Below are 21,813 nucleotides of genomic sequence, written 5' to 3' on the forward strand. Positions count from 1 at the left end.
GAATCAACTGGTGCATTACATATAGTACATACATGAATCAACTGGTGCATTACATATAGTACATACATGAATCAACTGGTGCAATACATATAGTACATACATGAATCAACTGGTGCATTACATATAGTACATACACGAATCGACTGGTGCATTACATATAGTACATACACGAATCGACTGGTGCATTACATATAGTACATACACGAATCGACTGGTGCATTACATATAGTACATACACGAATCGACTGGTGCATTACATATAGTACATACACGAATCGACTGGTGCATTACATATAGTACATACACGAATCGACTGGTGCATTACATATAGTACATACATGAATCAACTGGTGCATTACATATAGTACATACATGAATCAACTGGTGCATTACATATAGTACATACATGAATCAACTGGTGCATTACATATAGTACATACATGAATCAACTGGTGCAATACATATAGTACATACATGAATCAACTGGTGCATTACATATAGTACATACATGAATCAACTGGTGCATTACATATAGTACATACATGAATCAACTGGTGCATTACATATAGTACATACATGAATCAACTGGTGCATTACATATAGTACATACATGAATCGACTGGTGCATTACATATAGTACAGTTGCTACATATAGTATATACACGAATCGACTGGTGCATTACATATAGTACATACACGAATCGACTGGTGCATTACATATAGTACATACACGAATCGACTGGTGCATTACATATAGTACATACACGAATCGACTGGTGCATTACATATAGTACATACACGAATCGACTGGTGCATTACATATAGTACATACATGAATCAACTGGTGCATTACATATAGTACATACATGAATCAACTGGTGCAATACATATAGTACATACATGAATCAACTGGTGCATTACATATAGTACATACATGAATCAACTGGTGCATTACATATAGTACATACATGAATCAACTGGTGCAATACATATAGTATATACATGAATCAACTGGTGCATTACATATAGTACATACATGAATCAACTGGTGCATTACATATAGTACATACATGAATCAACTGGTGCATTACATATAGTACATACATGAATCAACTGGTGCATTACATATAGTACATACATGAATCAACTGGTGCATTACATATAGTACATACATGAATCAACTGGTGCATTACATATAGTACATACATGAATCAACTGGTGCATTACATATAGTACATACATGAATCAACTGGTGCATTACATATAGTACATACATGAATCAACTGGTGCAATACATATAGTACATACATGAATCAACTGGTGCATTACATATAGTACATACATGAATCAACTGGTGCATTACATATAGTACATACATGAATCAACTGGTGCATTACATATAGTACATACATGAATCAACTGGTGCATTACGTATAGTACATACATGAATCAACTGGTGCATTACATATAGTACATACATGAATCAACTGGTGCAATACATATAGTACATACATGAATCAACTGGTGCATTACATATAGTACATACATGAATCAACTGGTGCATTACATATAGTACATACATGAATCAACTGGTGCATTACATATAGTACATACATGAATCAACTGGTGCATTACATATAGTACATACATGAATCAACTGGTGCATTACATATAGTACATACATGAATCAACTGGTGCAATACATATAGTACATACATGAATCAACTGGTGCATTACATATAGTACATACATGAATCAACTGGTGCATTACATATAGTACATACATGATTTAACTGGTGCATTACATATAGTACATACATGAATCAACTGGTGCATTACATATAGTACATACATGAATCAACTGGTGCATTACATATTGTACATACATGAATCAACTGGTGCAATACATATAGTACATACATGAATCAACTGGTGCATTACATATAGTACATACATGAATCAACTGGTGCAATACATATAGTACATACATGAATCAACTGGTGCATTACATATAGTACATACATGAATCAACTGGTGCATTACATATAGTACATACATGAATCAACTGGTGCATTACATATAGTACATACATGAATCAACTGGTGCATTACATATAGTACATACATGAATCAACTGGTGCATTACATATAGTACATACATGAATCAACTTGTGCATTACATATAGTACATACATGAATCAACTGGTGCATTACATATAGTACATACATGAATCAACTGGTGCAATACATATAGTACATAAATGAATCAACTGGTGCATTACATATAGTACATATATGAATCAACTGGTGCATTACATATAGTACATACATGAATCAACTGGTGCATTACATATAGTACATACATGAATCAACTGGTGCATTACATATAGTACATACATGAATCAACTGGTGCATTACATATAGTACATACATGAATCAACTGGTGCATTACATATAGTACATACATGAATCAACTGGTGCAATACATATAGTACATACATGAATCAACTGGTGCATTACATATAGTACATACATGAATCAACTGGTGCATTACATATAGTACATACATGAATCAACTGGTGCAATACATATAGTACATACATGAATCAACTGGTGCATTACATATAGTACATACATGAATCAACTGGTGCATTACATATAGTACATACATGAATCAACTGGTGCATTACATATAGTACATACATGAATCAACTGGTGCATTACATATAGTACATACATGAATCAACTGGTGCATTACATATAGTACATACATGAATCAACTGGTGCATTACATATAGTACATACATGAATCAACTGGTGCATTACATATAGTACATACATGAATCAACTGGTGCATTACATATAGTACATACATGAATCAACTGGTGCATTACATATAGTACATACATGAATCAACTGGTGCAATACATATAGTATATACATGCATCAACTGGTGCATTACATATAGTACATACATGAATCAACTGGTGCATTACATATAGTACATACATGAATCAACTGGTGCATTACATATAGTACATACATGAATCAACTGGTGCAATACATATAGTACATACATGAATCGACTGGTGCATTACATATAGTACATACACGAATCGACTGGTGCATTACATATAGTACATACACGAATCGACTGGTGCATTACATATAGTACATACACGAATCGACTGGTGCATTACATATAGTACATACACGAATCGACTGGTGCATTACATATAGTACATACACGAATCGACTGGTGCATTACATATAGTACATACACGAATCGACTGGTGCATTACATATAGTACATACATGAATCAACTGGTGCATTACATATAGTACATACATGAATCAACTGGTGCAATACATATAGTACATACATGAATCAACTGGTGCATTACATATAGTACATACATCAATCAACTGGTGCATTACATATAGTACATACATCAATCAACTGGTGCATTACATATAGTACATACATGAATCAACTGGTGCATTACATATAGTACATACATGAATCAACTGGTGCATTACATATAGTACATACATGAATCAACTGGTGCATTACATATAGTACATACATGAATCAACTGGTGCATTACATATAGTACATACACGAATCCACTGGTGCATTACATATAGTACATACACGAATCGACTGGTGCATTACATATAGTACATACATGAATCAAATGGTGCATTACATATAGTACATACATGAATCAACTGGTGCATTACATATAGTACATACATGAATCAACTGGTGCATTACATATAGTACAAACATGAATCAACTGGTGCATTACATATAGTACATACATGAATCAACTGGTGCATTACATATAGTACATACATGAATCAACTGGTGCAATACATATAGTATATACATGAATCAACTGGTGCATTACATATAGTACATACATGAATCAACTGGTGCATTACATATAGTACATACATGAATCAACTGGTGCATTACATATAGTACATACATGAATCAACTGGTGCATTACATATAGTACATACATGAATCAACTGGTGCATTACATATAGTACATACATGAATCAACTGGTGCATTACATATAGTACATACATGAATCAACTGGTGCATTACATATAGTACATACATGAATCAACTGGTGCATTACATATAGTACATACATGAATCAACTGGTGCAATACATATAGTACATACATGAATCAACTGGTGCATTACATATAGTACATACATGAATCAACTGGTGCATTACATATAGTACATACATGAATCAACTGGTGCATTACATATAGTACATACATGAATCAACTGGTGCATTACGTATAGTACATACATGAATCAACTGGTGCATTACATATAGTACATACATGAATCAACTGGTGCAATACATATAGTACATACATGAATCAACTGGTGCATTACATATAGTACATACATGAATCAACTGGTGCAATACATATAGTACATACATGAATCAACTGGTGCAATACATATAGTACATACATGAATCAACTCGTGCATTACATATAGTACATACATGAATCGACTGGTGCATTACATATAGTACATACACGAATCGACTGGTGCATTACATATAGTACATACACAAATCGACTGGTGCATTACATATAGTACATACACGAATCGACTGGTGCATTACATATAGTACTTACATGAATCAACTGGTGCAATACATATAGTACATACATGAATCGACTGGTGCATTACACATAGTACATACACGAATCGACTGGTGCATTACATATAGTACATACACGAATCGACTGGTGCATTACATATAGTACATACAGGAATCGACTGGTGCATTACATATAGTACATACATGAATCAAATGGTGCATTACATATAGTACATACATGAATCAAATGGTGCATTACATATAGTACATACATGAATCAACTGGTGCATTACATATAGTACATACATGAATCAACTGGTGCATTACATATAGTACATACACGAATCCACTGGTGCATTACATATAGTACATACACGAATCCACTGGTGCATTACATATAGTACATACACGAATCGACTGGTGCATTACATATAGTACATACATGAATCAAATGGTGCATTACATATAGTACATACATGAATCAACTGGTGCATTACATATAGTACATACATGAATCAACTGGTGCATTACATATAGTACATACACAAATCGACTGGTGCATTACATATAGTACACACATGAATCGACTGGTGCATTACATATAGTACATACATAAATCAACTGGTGCAAGACATATAGTACATACATGAATCAACTGGTGCATTACATATAGTACATACATGAATCAACTGGTGCATTACATATAGTACATACATGAATCAACTGGTGCATTACATATAGTACATACATGAATCAACTGGTGCATTACATATAGTACATACATGAATCAACTGGTGCATTACATATAGTACATACATGAATCAACTGGTGCATTACATATAGTACATACATGAATCAACTGGTGCATTACATATAGTACATACAGTACACGAATCAACTCAGACATTAGAAAGGTATTTTTAGATGTATGCTGAGGGATTTCTCCAGTTGCTATCCATCACATATTTCCTTATTACTATAATACCTCTGTTATTTATTTAATACATTTTAATATTTTTCTTTAAAAAACATTTTTAATACAATTCTTTTTAAAAAGTGCCCCATCCAGGGCAGCATTGATCGGGAGACCTGAGCTGGCAACATGGGGCTTTGCCACCTGAACAATGCCAGCCTGCATAGTCCATTACATGAGGATAAAGGAGGATGACGAAGCACGATGTCCCAGTGCTGCATCCGTTGCTTTTACTACTACCAGGAAGTCAACCAGTCTACACCTGGGCCCAGTGAGGTGTGGGAAACACAATGCAAAGGAAAAAGTGACCAGGCCAGATCATAGTGATGAAACGCACAATGTTTCAGCCGGTTACTGGCCTTCTTCAAGTGTTGATAAGCAGGGCCGGAATTACCATAAGGCACTGTAGGTACATGCCTACAGGTGCCTGATGATGGAAAGGTGGCTCACTCCCCTCCCCTAGTGCCATTCTCCCTCCTCCCTGCTTCCCTATGCAGAGTCCTGAGCAATGCGTAGGTAACTCACGCAGATTGTGACATTCCACTGACCAGATCTCCCTTCAGTCAGGGGCACCTCTAGTTACTTAATACTGAGGGTACCTCTGGCTACATAATGCTAAGGGACACCTGTAGCTACCTATAATGGGTAAAGGAAGTAAAGGAGAAGTGACAGCTGGGCCAGCCAGCACAGTTGCGGTGTGGTTCAGCGGGAGTTGTAGGTTCATGGAGGGCGGAGTCTAGTTTGCCAGGACATCTTTGCCTATAGCCTCCTGTGATGTAAATCCAGCCCTGCTGATAAGCATGCGTACAGCTTCCGTGATACATTGCGTAGAGATTCAGAATGCTGAATCGTATTGGCCTAGTGCATTGTTCTTTTCCTTATCCCTCTGTCATGTACCACATCACCATCGATCCCCCCCTCCCCTCCTCCTTTCATAGCATAAGAGTGCGTTGTGGGGCTGTACAGCACTCTGCCCAGAGCTGCCGCCCCAGGAATAAAGGCCTGATCTCTGCAGGCAACATTCTTCATGCGTGGGCAAGCACCTTTAGAAGTAGCATTGGTTATATATTTAAGGGGACTATAGGATATACTATGAGGCAGCTTAGTATAACACCAGTAAAGGATGCTTTGAGACATTGAGGCAGGGGTCACACTTGAGTCTGCAGTAACTGCCAGCATTTTTTCATCGAACAATCTGCAGTGTCTGCTCAGTTTTTGTCCCACAGCCAGCAGCTGTTGGCAATACGGAATTGCACGCATTGTGCGAGAAAAATTAACACTGTCAATATTTGTTTCCCGCAGCAGGAAAATGCACATTAATCCCACTGTAATGCGATTCTGCATTGGAAAGAATTATGTGCTTTTCGCTGTGAGTTTTTGTGGTGCAGGAAAATGCTCTTGATTTTGCCAAGTATGACCCCTGCCTTTCAGTGATGCCATACACAGCTATGGGGAATTGATTTGGATGTGCAAATTTACTGATTGCCATAGGATTTTTTCACCGCATGCATGTTGGATTGTAGCCTATTAATTTAAATAGGCTGCATTTCCCTATCTGATTTTGCATATGGGGAAACGCATCAAATCACATATAGTGGAAAAGGGCCCTTAGGGCTCACAAGGCCAACAAAGAGATGCAGTTTTACTTAACTATGGCTTCTTCCAGCCCCTAGAAGTCATTTGAGTCCCTTGTTGCAGCTGTGGTCCTCTCCAGTGTCCCGCTGGCAGCTTGGAAGGATTGCTGATCCCTGATAGGTCAGCACCGTCTGCGCATGTGCAAGCTCACGTCATCGGAAGCATACTGGGTTCTTGTGCGGAGCATGCACATGCCTGCGCATGCGCAGAACGCGCCCATGTCACCAGAAGCATACTGCGCTGACACAGTAGTGCTGTGCTGTGGCAGTACACTCCCGACGACATAAGCTGCGCATGCACACAAGACACCGACCCATCAGGGGTCCTTCCAGGCTGCCAGCGGGACACCGCAGAGGACCAGAACTGCGCCGAGGGACCAAAATTACTTATGGTGGCAGGAAGAAGCACCAGGTAAGTGAAACTGCATTTCTTTGTTGGCCTTGTGAGTCCTTTAAGATATAAGTGCTTTCAAAAGTTATATAAAATCTGAGCGTTCTCAGCCTCCCAGGGAAAGTGATCTTGTGCATATACTATGCCTGACTTCCAAAGTAGTATTAAGGGGGTAGGCACACCATGAATACCATAGAAAATCCTGTTCTCTCAAGCTTGGCATTGTAGGTTCATGAGTAAGATATGGGCTCATGTGCTATATATACTTGTAGTTTGGCTGAGGTTTATAATATATTATTAGTCTTATCGTTATCTGTGAGTGGGAATGCACAGCCTGTCTTTCTAATGACTGTAGAACTATTTGAATAATAACCTGTAAATAGAAAAAAATAAAACTGCAAATACTTTATCTTAATGACTCTTTTCTTCACTACTACCATTTAATGCTAAATAGAAAGTATATCTTTAACTTATTATAAATATATATTTTAATACTGTGTATACATTATAGATGAATTATTGAGACATAGGGCTCAATTCACAAAAGCGTGCTAATTTAGTTAGCTTTAGGCGTGCTAGCTACAGTGCTAAGTAGTTAGCACGCTCACAGTTTTTACTCATCGCGCGCAAAGTTTAGCGCCAGGTGCGCAGAAAACAGCGCACCGGGTGCACCTATAACGTCGCACCGGGTGCGCCTAAAACGTCACACGGTGCAATGATTTGGGCACACCCGGTGCAACATTATAGGCACACCCGGTGCGCCATTTTCGGCGCACCCAGTGCGACAATCCGCGAGCACTGCGAGGCGCTAAACTTTGCGAGCGCTAGCTTAGCGCGGCCTAAAGCTCTTTAGGCATGCTAAGGCCCTTTTCACAGGCGTGCTAACACTTAGCACGCTTTTCTGGATTTAATAGCATTTCTCTGCTATTAGGTGGCAACTCTCACTTGGCTCATGTCAATACCCTAGTGAGGGCTATTGGACAGTTAATAAAAATTACAGTTCTGTACATACATCCACAGCAAATAGATGTTTTACCTTATCCAGACCAGTTTAGATATACTATACCAAAGTTTTGAAAAGGATGGGAAAAACTACACAACTGCTAATTCACTATAGTTTCCGCAACCTCCACTACGCCTTCATACCCAGGAAGGACTACAAATATTTACCACCTAATATCAGACAATATTTTTTATAAAGTGTCTTAAAGAGGAACTTTAAGCAAGGATTGAACTTAATTTCATTCAGTAGCTGATACCACCTTTCCTACAAGAAATATACCTTTTCTTGAATAGATCATGAGTGGGGGTCTGTGTGACTCATATTGTGGTGAAAACCCTCCCACAGTGTGATGTCATGACCATGGTCCTGACAGTTTGCTGTCTGTGAACCTCGTTGCATTGTGGGAAATAACAGCATTTTCCAAACAGCCAAGCAAGCAGTATATCCCTCTGTGCTTAGAACTCTCAGTAACAAACATTCTGTACATCGTAAGAGAACAGAGGCGCCAGCAGGATAAAAGGTAATACAAATTTTAAAATTTGCTGGGAGGCAGTGGTGGACTTACCTCCGGAAAGCAGACTCAAAATACTGTCTGAATTAAACAAATACATTTATTATTGGTACCCCAAAAGATGCAACGCGTTTCGCAGGCACAGCCCGCTTCATCAGGCAATAAGATAGGGGACAAACAGTAGCTCGTCAGTAGCACGAATGGCACCTCTGAGAGTCTGCTTTCCGGAGGTAAGTCCACCACTGCCTCCCAGCAAATTTTAAAATTTTTGTTACCTTTTATCCTGCTGGCGCCTCTGTTCTCTTACGATAATACTGTGTCCACCCCTGGTGGAGGGGTGACCTACCCCTACTTTCCTGATCTACAGAGAGCGACATCTTAATCCTGAGTGAGGACAGGTCTAATCTCCTCACCTGCATCTACAGTGGTTGCCTAATAGGTAACCCATGTTTGTGAGTATATTCATCTCACACTTACATTTATCCACGGTTTCCAATACATACTACACTATATTGGGCTCTCGGTGTCTCCTATTTAAACATTATGTACAGATCACCTAGCAGAACTAAAGATAATAATACATTTCAGAATGTAAATCAGGGAGAGGAAAGATTTTACAATGGGTAAACACTGACTAAATCATTTATAAGTGAATATTGTAAAAAATAAGCAATTCTATTCATTATGTTATTTTCACTACAGTTCATCTTTAAAGTTTTAAGTGTGTACCATGGTTAAGACTATAATACCACTTATGCTCTTCATTATTCTTCAATATTCTGGATCTCAGGATGACATTAGTAATTAAAGGGACTCCGAGAACCTCTCATGGACATGCCTTTAAAGGCCCATACACATGTCGGACTTTTGCGAACGACCGGTCGTTTGAACGTCCCGTCGTTCAGTCGTCCGCACGCCAAATCGGGTGTGTGTACAGACTGTCGTTCGGGTGATAAGACTGGTCTTGAGCAATCCGCCTGTATGGGCCTTAAGACTCTGACCAGTACTGCAAAGTACTTAAAGATGCGGCTGGATGGTGTAATGGTTAAGGGCTCTGCCTGTTCAGTAAGCCAGCACCTATTCAGTAGGAGATCTTGGGCAAGACTCCCTAATGATGCTACTGGCTATAGAGTGTGTCCCCATTCTAGACCAAATAGTTTTTGTTTGATTTCAATTTAAAAATCACGGCTGCCATCTTGGCTATGTTGTAACTTCCGGGTCAAACCCTGTCTTCTCTGTTATAGAAGTGCATCACTGAATGAAGCAGGAAGAGGAAGTGACACGCATGGCCATTGCAAGAGGCTCCTCCAGAAGGGTCATAGTACGACTTTGTTGGAAGTCGTCTGGCTTAAAGGCATGCGCATGAGAGGTGCTCGGAGTCCCTTTAAGGTCCATGTTCTCATCATTTGTATGCTAGTATATCATTGGAAGGAATAAACAGAAAATATGAATGTGTTACCCCTCTTAACTCCCCAACATTGGTATGAAAGCATAGAGTTATACTTACTTTAAAGAAAACCTGTAGCTAAAAAAAGTTCCCCTGGGGGGTACTCACCGCTGTTCGGAGGGACACAGCGAGACCGCCGTGGGAAGCCTTGATAGGCTTCCCCTTCCTCCTGTGTCCCACGGCGGTCTCGCTGTGTTCCTCCGAACAGCGGTGGATGTAAATATTTACCCTCCCGGCCCCAGCGCAGGCGCAGTATCGGCTCTCCGCTTGGAGGTAGGTGGAAATAGCTGATCGCTGTCGGGCAGCTCTACTGCGCAGGTGCAAGTCTCCTGCGTCTGCATAGTAGAGTGGACCCGACAGAGATCGGCTATTTCCGCCTATCTCCGTGCTGAGAGCCGCAACAGCGCCCCCGCTGGAGCCAGGGAAGGTAAATATATCAATCCTTGTCAGGCTTGTCGAGGGAGGATTCCGGGACACTTCGGGGGAGCCAGCGCTGGACTGCCTGCAGCTACAGGGGTGGGGGAAGCCTCATTGGGACCCTGAGGCTTCCCCCTCCCGAGGTCAGTACCTCCCAGGGGAATTTTTTTTTGTTACAGAGTCTCTTTAAAACTTAATATATTTAATGTTTGTATTTTTTGCTTGTGCAATCACTTTAAAGTATATGTGATATGCATGCAAAGTATATGTGATATGCATACACATAATTATTCTGAAGCCAAGCTGTAATTTTCCATAGTTAACTGAGCTCAGCATTCAATTTCTTTGTTACAGTGTGAACTGTGATGATAGTAACCTTCGTACCAATCCAATTATTACTTGCAACAATTTCTCCTGGAAGTGGAACAATAGTTTTACTTCAGACTAGTCATTTACAGCAGCGGCTCCCCATGTTATTTATGTTTGTTTATATTTCCTTCATTACTGAGACGACATTCAGAAATTATAAAGAAAAACAAAGTTACATTAAAGCAGTGGGAATCGTAATCCCATTTGTGCCACAACAAGGACATAAAATAAGCTATTAATCATGTCTGGCGTGAAAAGCTGGAAGTTTGCTGGACTGACTCTATCCAGGAATCGTAGAAAACTCATTATGCATTTTCAAATTATGAATCTGGGCTTTAAGCCCTGTAGCGAATATGTACACTATGATGGGCAGATCAGTCACCAGGAGTGACAGGTGCTCAGAGACCTGGACCTATCATCTGGGGGCTCCTGGGATATTCTTCATGATTCAGTCGTGGTCGGAATTGGCACAAATTAGGCTTACTGAAAGGTTTGTTTTCCTTTTTTTTCCATATAGATAGAAGCAATTAGCAGCTGGTTACTCAAGAGAAGTTCCAGGATTTCAGAAAATCGCCAACAAGTTAACAATCTGCCTGTTAGTCATCTCTGAATACATATAACGGCTCTCATTGCTTGGCTGGAACCAAAAAAGCAACAAGCTGGTCCCTGCCACCTTTAGGCTGCTTACACACCAAGACGTTACAGGCGCACGTTAGTGCGCCTGTAACGCTCCCCCAACGCACAGCAATGTAACACAAGTGGACTGTTCACACAGCCCACGTTGCGTTACATGTAATGCTGCACGTTCGGTGCAAAGTGCAGCATGCTACGGCGTTGGAGCGGCTATAGCCGCGTTAGACTGTTTGCACATGCGCAGTGGGGGGCGGAGAGGAGGCGGGGAGAGCCAGCTACAGTAGCCGCGCACATGGCTACTTAATATTCACTGCACTGGCGGGCGCTGATTGGCCAGCGGGACCACGTGATGCGGAGTGTCTCGCTCCGCATCACGTGGTCCCGCTGGCCAATCAGCGCCACTCTGGGAGACATTATAGGACTCGAGCCGCCTAACGCGGCTCACTCTACCGTCGGCTCTTGCAGCACCATACGTTGTGTTAGGTGCACGTTATGCGACCTTAACGTGCCACCTAATGCAACGTCTTGGTGTGCAAGAAGCCTTAAAGGTAACTGTGTTATTGTAGAAAGGCCACAATTCAACAACACTACCAAAGAAAAGCAGAATTCTTATAATGCAAAAAAGCAACAGCTAAATAATCTGCATAAGGAGTAATACTGCATATAAGATTACCAGTGGTGAGTGTCAATTTTCACTTAGCCAAAATTTTGGGAAAATAAAAAGTTTTAGTGAAAACAATGCAAGCAAATTGCTCTGAATTCAATAGACAGGGTAAAGTTATATTCATTTTGAGCACATTTTTTTTTGGGGGGGGGGGGGTAGGTTGGGTGTACAACGGGCTTAAAAGTGGCCCTGAATAATAAAGAGGAACAGTAGTTAAAATAATGTAAATAATAAAATTGCTTATTTGTTACAATGTCTCATTTATAAATGATTTGGTCAGTGTTTGCCTATTGTAAAATCTTTCCTTTCCCTAATTTACATTCTGAAATGTATAAATCTTTAGTCTGTCAGGTGCCATCTCTACGTCATGTTTGGTTATTGAAAGTTCCAAAGCCATTACAAAATATACCTGGTCACCCACATTGATCAGGAAGGGGGGTGAACGCCACATAGCTAATCAAGCTAGGCTAATCATCACTGGTGGGGCAGGCTACATTCAACATACAGCAATATATAGATATAGGAAGTGTTTCTTGTGCTTAAAGTAGGTATCCTAAATAATTCATTGCATTCCATTATATGTCACCGATTATTTCCAACATGTCCGATCTGCTTTCCGATTGAGCCATTTAGATGGCTCGATTGATCTTTTCCAACATTTCCGATCACCCGCCCGATCGTTTCCGCGATACTGCATGGGGGACAATGGAAAAAGATAAGGAAATGAGCAGAAGATAAGAGAATCGCCCTCGGGGACAAGCGGGGAATCAATCGGGCGGCATAATCGAGCCGCAGAAACACACCGTGTATTCCCAGCATAAGAAAGCTTAAAGAGGAACTCCAGTGAAAATAATGTAGTAAAAAAAAGTGCTTCATTTTTTACCATAATTATGTATAAATGATTTAGTCAGTGTTTGCCCATTGTAAAATCTTTCCTCTCCCAGATTCACATTCTGACATGTATTACATGGTGACATTGTTACTGTGGGCAGGTTATGTAGCTGTTTCTAGCTGTTCTGGCTGTTACAGACAGCTGTAAACAGCCATTTCCTGTCTGTGAACATTGTTACATTGTGGCAGTTTGCCCAGAGTACCGCGGTACTCAGAGCTTCTTGTGGGAGGGGTTTCAGCACAAAATCAGTCACACAGCGCCCCCTGATGGTCTGTTTGTGAAAATCACTATATTTCTCATGTAAAAGGGGGTATCAGCTACTGATTGGGATAAAGTTAAATTCTAGGTTGGAGTTTCTCTTTAATATCAATTACACTGGATTTTGAGACACAAAACAAGTGACTGGGGGTACACCAATAGTATTCATTTTATTCCTTCTAACTGTACTGTGTGTGTGCTTTAGTGTAAATGTACAAAACACATATCCATAAGGGAGTGGAAGGAGATTATTTGGAGTTTAATCCATGTGAAACTATTTTGATAATGTTAATTTATAGAGGGAGCAGACAATCATAAAAACAATACACAAATATGAAGCAGACAGACATAATAAGATACAAGACTAATATGGGCAACACTCTATGCAATGTTTGGCAGATCAGGATAACAATCCATATTTTCCTGATATTGATTGTTTACTTGGACAATCACTTTGCACCTAAATTATTACCTCCACCTCCACTAGCTTTGTACTGCCCGATGATCTTCAAGCTATGGGAACCTGGATCATATATTACTGCCCCAGACACTTGTGGTAACATACGCAATGGACATTTTAGATTATATTTTTTCAATAGAATTATTGAATACTAGTGACCCTAGCCCGTTTAAAAATGGGCTAGGTCTGTCACAACTCCACTGCACACCCGCTGCACGCACGTCACGCGCACGTCTGCTGTACGCGCACACGCCAGCCCCTTCTGGCCCCATCCTCCCTCAGCTCTCCTCAGTGTCTCTAGTCCTTCCCTGCACATGCGCAGTAGTGCAAAACACGGGACACACACACACACAGGAAGTGAAGGATGGGAAGCAGAGACACTTGCACATTATTATATAGGATTGCTCTTATTTTGTAACATATGGCACTTTTATGAGGAAGCACTCCGGGGTGTAAATTATTTACAAGCTAAACATGAGTATTCTTGTAACACTTACCATGTACTGGGCAGCATGGTGGTGTAGTGGTTAGTTTTTTTGCCTTGCAGCGGTTCGAATCCCAGGCAGGTCACTATTTGCACAAATTTTGTATGTTCTCTGGGCGCCCCAGTTTCCTCCCACATCCCCAAAAGCCAAGTTAGAGCTCCCCAAAAGCCCACATCCCTCAAAAGCCAGATAAGTTACTGTAATTGGCCTTCCCCTAAAAACTGGCCCTAGACTACATTACATACACTACATGATACATACATAGACATAACTATGACTATGGTAAGGATTAGGCTATGGTAAGGATTAGACTATGGTAAGGATTAGGCTGTGAGCCCCTGTGAGGGACAGTTATGTGACAAGAGTCAATATATTCTGTACAGCTCTGCGGAAGATGTCGGCGCTATATAAATCAGAAATGTTGCTTGCTAAATTTTAAAATTGTTCACGTTACAGGTAAGCAGATCTTTGTGCAGTTAAAAGGACAACTGTAGTGAGAAGGATATGGAGGCTGCCATATTTATTTACTCTTAAGCAATACCAGTTGCCTGCCTATCCTGCTGATCCTCTGCCTCTAATACTTTTAGCCATAGTCCCTGAACAAGCATGCAGCAGATCAGCTGTTTCACACATTATTGTCTGACCAGACAAGATGAGCTGCATGCTTGTTTCTGGTGTGATTCAGACACTACTGCAGCCCAATAGACCAGCAGGGCTGCCAGGCAACTTGTATTACTTAAAAGGAAATAAGAATGGCAGCGTCCATATTCTTCTCACTTCACTTGTCCTTTAATGCCTCCTGGTTGTCTCCAAGGATGCCATAATTATCAGACATTAGTGAGTGTTCTGGTAACATTTTGACATCGGCCATTAGTTTGCTTGTTGAAATGGCATGAGGTTTAATTTAGTTTAACGCCAGTGAAGTTATTAGCTACCAGCATGTTACCTTTCCTTGGGCTAAAGACATTTATATTAATCCTTTTAAAATATTGATATTCATTGATACATTCGATTGTGCTTCATGTCAGTGAAAGGGGGACATCCAAACGCAATATGTGTCAATTAGAAAGACAGAAGGCCCTTTACTGCTTGCTGAGATTTGCAGGGTAAGTGCATGGAGTTTTGCTTCAGTGAAATGATCTCATTGTACACACATGAATTGTATTTCAGTGGATTCATGATTGAGTGTTTTTCTTTACTGTTGTGCATTGTTATATTTGAGGCTTTACTGAGCACTCTGAGCCTCTGTACTCATCCTGGAGTAATGGACATGATAGTGTAATGGTTAAGGGCTCCACCTCTGACACAGGAGACCTGGGTTCGAATCTCGGCTCTGCCTGTTCAGTAAGCCAGCACCTATTCAGTAAGGAGTTCTTTGGGTGAGACGCCCTAACACTGCTGCTGCCTACTGAGTGCGCTCTACTGGCTGCCTCACAAGCACTTTGAGTCCGACAGGAGAAAAGCGCTATACAAAAAAAGGAATTATTATAAAAGGAATAACTAATGGTAGATCTATAGGGGAAGCAGTAACTACATCTGCAGAGTGGCCCAGAGCTTTGTTGGCCTCCAACTACTTACCCTCCCCCCCCCCCCTCTCTCCGATTCACCAGTCTGTCCTCCAGATCATGAGTTACCAGGGCCAAATTTTTGAAAAGCCTCAAAGGTCTGGGCCTTGAGTGGCTGCTGCCTAAGGGGGCCGGATGAAAATGGAAGAAAATGTTGATATACAGTATATGGAAGAGGAGGCTACTAATGGAAGAGGGAGGATGAAAATGCGGAGCAACAGATAGAAGAGCGACTGCTGTACATGGATGTTACACATAGAAGAGGGGGCTGGCCATGGAATAGGGAGGGGCGCTGCTGCATATGGAAAGGTAGCACCAAGAAAGGGGGCCTAGGGGCAGAAAAAGCTTAAATCCGGCCTTGTGTGTTATTATGATAATGATGGTTACACTTGTTAATATGACATATGACATATGGTCCTTCAGGTAATGGGGGCACCTCACCAAGAGGAGATGAGGAAGAGGGTGGCAACATTGGGCAGGGCCAAGCAAAGATTTTCTGTGGGCCCCATGATTTGTAGCTAGACCTCAAGATGTGGAATCCTATTTTTTTCTACTTTATTACATTTATTCATAATAGTATAAATATCAGCTAATGAAAGGGTATGGAGAGAGCAAGTTTACCTGAAAATTACTGTTAACTACATACACGCGCTCAACAAAAGTCTTTTAACTGCGCGATTATCAAACAACTTGAAGAAGTTGGACAACTTTTGTCAAGACAACAAGGCGTTATCACTGAGAAGAGGCGACCAGCGACTGATAAGACGCAGCTCAAGTCAATCTGATGCTGGGGATACACGGTACGTTTCTGTACAGTGTATCGACCAGCTGATCTGGCCAGCTGATAATATTCAGCTGGCCCGATCAAGCCTCTCGACTCCCGGCCGCTCGATCCCCGCCGGCAGACAATGGCAGGGAATCGAGCGCTGATAAGGAAGCGCCGGTGGGCACGAGCGGCAATCGATCCACGTGCACGCACGGACGAGCGAGGACGCGGCTGGGGTCGATTCGGCGGCTAATCGGCCGCCGGATAGACCCGTGTATTCCCACCTTAACAGTTGGATTGACTTGAGCTGCGTCTTATCAGTCGTTGGTCGCCTCTTATCAGTGATAATGCCTTGTCGTCTTGACAAAACTTTACTTGACAAAAGTTGTCCAACTTCTTCAAGTTGTTTGATAATCGTGCATTTAAAAGACTTTTGTTGAGCGTGTGTACGAGCCATATATCCACGGTGAGTCACAATCCATTTTATGAGATAGTGAAGCAAGTTGATCTTGCTCAGCATTGGAGGGAGGACAGTCGTTTGTGAACTAGTGAGATATTCAAGGGCCTTCAAATGTTCAGATAGGAGCGTCAAGGCTACCTGTCAATCACTGACTTAGTTCAGGTGTTGACTAGAGTTAAAAGGGCTAATGCAGCCAGTTATTCATGCAGGTATTTCTAGGCAGTTTATAATCCAGAGAGTGTCAGGCAGAATAATATATACCGTAGTCAACAAGGGGTTGGGAGGCATGTTTTTATATACTGTATGTCTACAGTGAACCAGTTACTTTCTTGCTGTGATGATGTTTTTTAGCATTGTAGAAAGTAGATTGGGGTAGAGCAGCATTGTTGTTTGCCTTTACATGGCTCTATTAGTGGGACTGTGTACATTCGCATGTAGATCACCCTTGTTTAAGAGAAGTCAGTATTTATTATGACTTCCTAATAACCATGAAGAAAAGTGACCACAGCACTTTTTGCAAACAGACACAGTTTAGCTGCTTATATATGGAGAGATGAGTGTAATACTGGAGAAAACATGGCAAGAAACAAATAGGTATATGAATGCCTTAACTGCAGAATATCATGCAGCTAAGAAGATTGTAAGTCAACCGCTTTCACTGGGGATTAGTCTGAATCCTCAGGAAACACATGCATCTTTGCAAAGGTGAATTTAAATGTGATCAGGAGGGTTAAAGCTTAAATAATGGCTCCTATCCACTTTAAATATCAAATGCACTTTGATGCAATTGGGATTTTTAGCTAATTTAACCTTGAGCATTTTTGTGCATTTTTAAGTGATTTTTTTTTTAAATGTAATTTCTTTGCGATTTTTGATTGGATTATCTAGGGAAATTGTAATAAAACAGGAAGATCGCAAGAACACAGCAGAGCGCTGCATTTTGTATATATTTCCTGCATTCCTATTGAACATTTAAGAAAATGAAAAGTCAAAAACTGCAGCAGGCAATGTGCTGGTGTAAAAATCAAATCACACTAGTGAATAGTGAATATATATTTTCCTTCCTAAAACAGAAGATATTTGCACTAATTTAGACTTAAAGAGGAGCGGTTAGGTATAAGGTCTCAGAGAAAATAAACACATATATCAGTAGCTAAAGATTGGCTGGACTTACATTACATATGCATTTCACTGTCCACGTTTGGATTTCACAGAATTTGTATATAGTATATGCAGAGATAGATGCTCCTGACAGCTCATGGCAGGCTCCATGTTTTTCTGTCAAATGTGTCGTCATGTCCTGCCTGCTTCCTGATCACAGATAAGCTTGTACTAAATAACACAGTGTGCAGTGAATATTAATGAGCCATGTGGCTAGGAACAATAGCTGACTCCTGCAGTGTACTCTGCCCGGAGATTTTTCAGTGCTGTGCGCTGGACTGAGTTACAAGCTGCTGAAACTTGATCCTGTAACTTCTCATTAGCAGCCGAGGGGAGGGCCCCAGAATGCTTTGCAGTATGGTATGCGGCTTGCGTCCTCTTAAGAGCTTGGGTCTAACAGCTTTGCTGATAAGCACACATCAAATGAAAGAGAGATTTTTATCTTCACTATTGCCTTTTTGGCTTCCTTCTAAACTGTTTAACACAGGAGAATAGAGGTTTAAATTAGCTTCTGCAGCCTGACAGTTACTCTTTAAGTGGAACTGTGGTTTCCTATTTCCCATGGATCCCTACTAAACATTGCAAACCACAGTTGCCTACTTAAAGATGAATTATTGTACATTCCTTCTGTTTTAAAGAGAACCCGAGGTGGATCTTCAGGTGGCAGATGGGACACAGAGCCATGTTCTCTGCCTAATGACATGGCACTGCTCCCCAGTTCCTTGAGCTGCCATTGGGCAGCTCTCTCCCCTGGCCGTGCCTCCTGCTGCTCCCCCGCCTCCCTGCCGCTATGAGAGACAACACAGTCTCTCAGCGCAGTGTCGTGACCCAGGGGTCACGTAAGGGAAAGTGGGCTATTGCAGCCCACAGGAGCAACGGGGAGCGGCGGTTTTTGCGGCTACCTGATCCGCTCAGCCCTGCGGATCAGGTAGCCTACTTTTTTTTTTGAGCCCACCTTGGGCTATTTAAGATAACATATTTAGCATTGTTTTTTTTTAGTAAGGAAGCTTTTTGGTCTCTTTTAGCCCCTTATACTTTCCTGGTGGTTCTAGGTCACCATGAGCTATCTGAATAATCTCTATCACACAAGTGGAAACTCGCTCCATGATTTACCTTATTGTGCTGCCTCGGTTGCAATTGCAAAAACCACATGCATTCTGAAAATGTAATAAAAACACATGTAGTGGATAGAGGTCCAAAAGCTTGCGTATGCTTCAAAATGTTACCAGTATACTATAAACCCACAAGCTATTTCACTTTCATTGCTTTTGATAATTTCCCTTTAAAATAAACTTGTCAAGTAGTTGAGATACTTACGGTAGCAATCAGGAACGCAGCGTGACCAAGCGTCTGTCAAGTCGCAAAATGGCTTTCGCTAGCCCGCACTTGTGCTCATAACCCCCCACCTCACCTCACCACCCCTGTAACGGGCACCAGCAACATTTGGAGAGCCTCTTATCACAATCCATAATAGATGTAAGTTTTGCTGTCACTGGGACAATAAATTATGGTTGTTTTGAAGACGGAAGGTGCACACATTCTTTCTTCCTGAATTGAAGATGAAATTATCTCCTTGGAGAAAACAGGAAGAAAATTGAATTGGATCAAGTCAGAAATGGATTAAAGGACACCCGAGGTGAAAATAAACAAATGAAATAAACAATTGTATCTATCCTCCTTCTCCCAAAATTACCTTATTTTGCGGAATATAAGACGCTCCGGCATATAAGACGCACCTAGATTTAGAAGGCAAAAATCAGGAAAAAAAAAAAAACTAAACCTAGGTGCGTCTATGTTGCAGGGGTGTCTTATGGACCTTTAAACCCCCCAAAACTGCCTCTATCTAAGCTGAACTGCTTATCTACACTAAATCCTGCTACACTACACTTCACTTACCCCTGCTGCCCCCACCAACTACACTACACTACACTACACTACACGAACTAACCCCTGCAGCCAACCCAAACTACACTACACTTCACTAAGTAACCCCTGTAGAAACCCAAACTACACTACACTACTACACTACACTTCACTAACTAACCCCTGCAGCCAACCCAAACTACACTACACTACACTAACTAAATCCTGCACCCAACACAAACTACACTACACTTTGCCCCTGCAGCATCTCACCTGATCCTGCTGCCGCGATCCTGTCCTCCTCCGCCTGACTGCCGACTTCCAAGGGTCATCTGAGGGTCCCAACTGTGGTCATCTGAGGGTCCCAGCCATCCCATCCAGAATCCCGGCTCTTCAGTGTCCCAGTCGCCAGATCGTCTTCACTGCAGACAGCAGCCATGCGGTAATCACGCGCTGCTGCCTCGCCGACATCCTCCATGGTAACGGCGTCCTCTTCCTAGTTACGGTGCCCCCTTCTGTGTGACGAGCAGCGCATGTGCGCCTGACGTCATGCGTGACCCCGGCGCACGTGCGCCTGAAGTCATGCGTGACCCGGCGCACATGCGCCGCTCGTCACACAGAAGGGGGCACCGTAACTAGGAAGAGGACGCCGTTACCATGGAGGATGTCGGCGAGGCAGCAGCGCGTGATTACCGCATGGCTGCTGTCTGCAGTGAAGACGATCTGGCGACTGGGACACTGAAGAGCCAGGATTCTGGATGGGATGGCTGGGACCCTCAGATGACCACAGCTGGGACCCTCGGATGACCCTTGGATGGCGGCAGTCAGACGGAGGAGGACAGGATCGCGGCTGCAGGAACCGGTAAGTATGTTTTGGGGCCCAAATACCGTACCTTTAGAATATAAGACGCACCCACTTTTTCCCCCTAGTTTTGGGGAAGAAAAAGTGCGTCTTATATTCCGAAAAATACGGTACTTTTTAAGATATTCCAGAGTTTTATTTTGTATTTAAATCTACTTTTTTAAGTTTTTACTGTTTTATTGTTTTTGCTCAATGACACATTCATTAAAGCATGCCAGAGCTAAAATATATGATCTATTGATCCTTTTTATCTCCTTCCTGCTCTCAGAAGCCATTTTCTGCTAGGAAAGTGTTTTATAGTTGTAATTTATTATCAGTGTAGTCTGACCCAGTCCTGACTACGACAGGAACTGCCACTT

At 41.4% G+C, this 21,813-nt stretch overlaps 1 long non-coding RNA gene across 1 annotated transcript in view; it reads left to right on the plus strand.

The window, feature by feature from the left end:
• Window positions 1-12,058, plus strand: part of LOC137517747 (uncharacterized) — a 102,607-nt gene extending 90,549 nt beyond the window's left edge. The window contains exon 4 of the long non-coding RNA XR_011020645.1: window positions 11,903-12,058. This is a non-coding gene — a long non-coding RNA (uncharacterized lncRNA). The remainder of the gene's footprint in view (window positions 1-11,902) is intronic.
• The last annotated feature ends 9,755 nt before the right edge of the window (window positions 12,059-21,813 follow it).

Source organism: Hyperolius riggenbachi, chromosome 5 (genome assembly GCF_040937935.1).
Source record: "Hyperolius riggenbachi isolate aHypRig1 chromosome 5, aHypRig1.pri, whole genome shotgun sequence".
Classification (NCBI taxonomy): Eukaryota; Metazoa; Chordata; class Amphibia; order Anura; family Hyperoliidae; genus Hyperolius; species Hyperolius riggenbachi.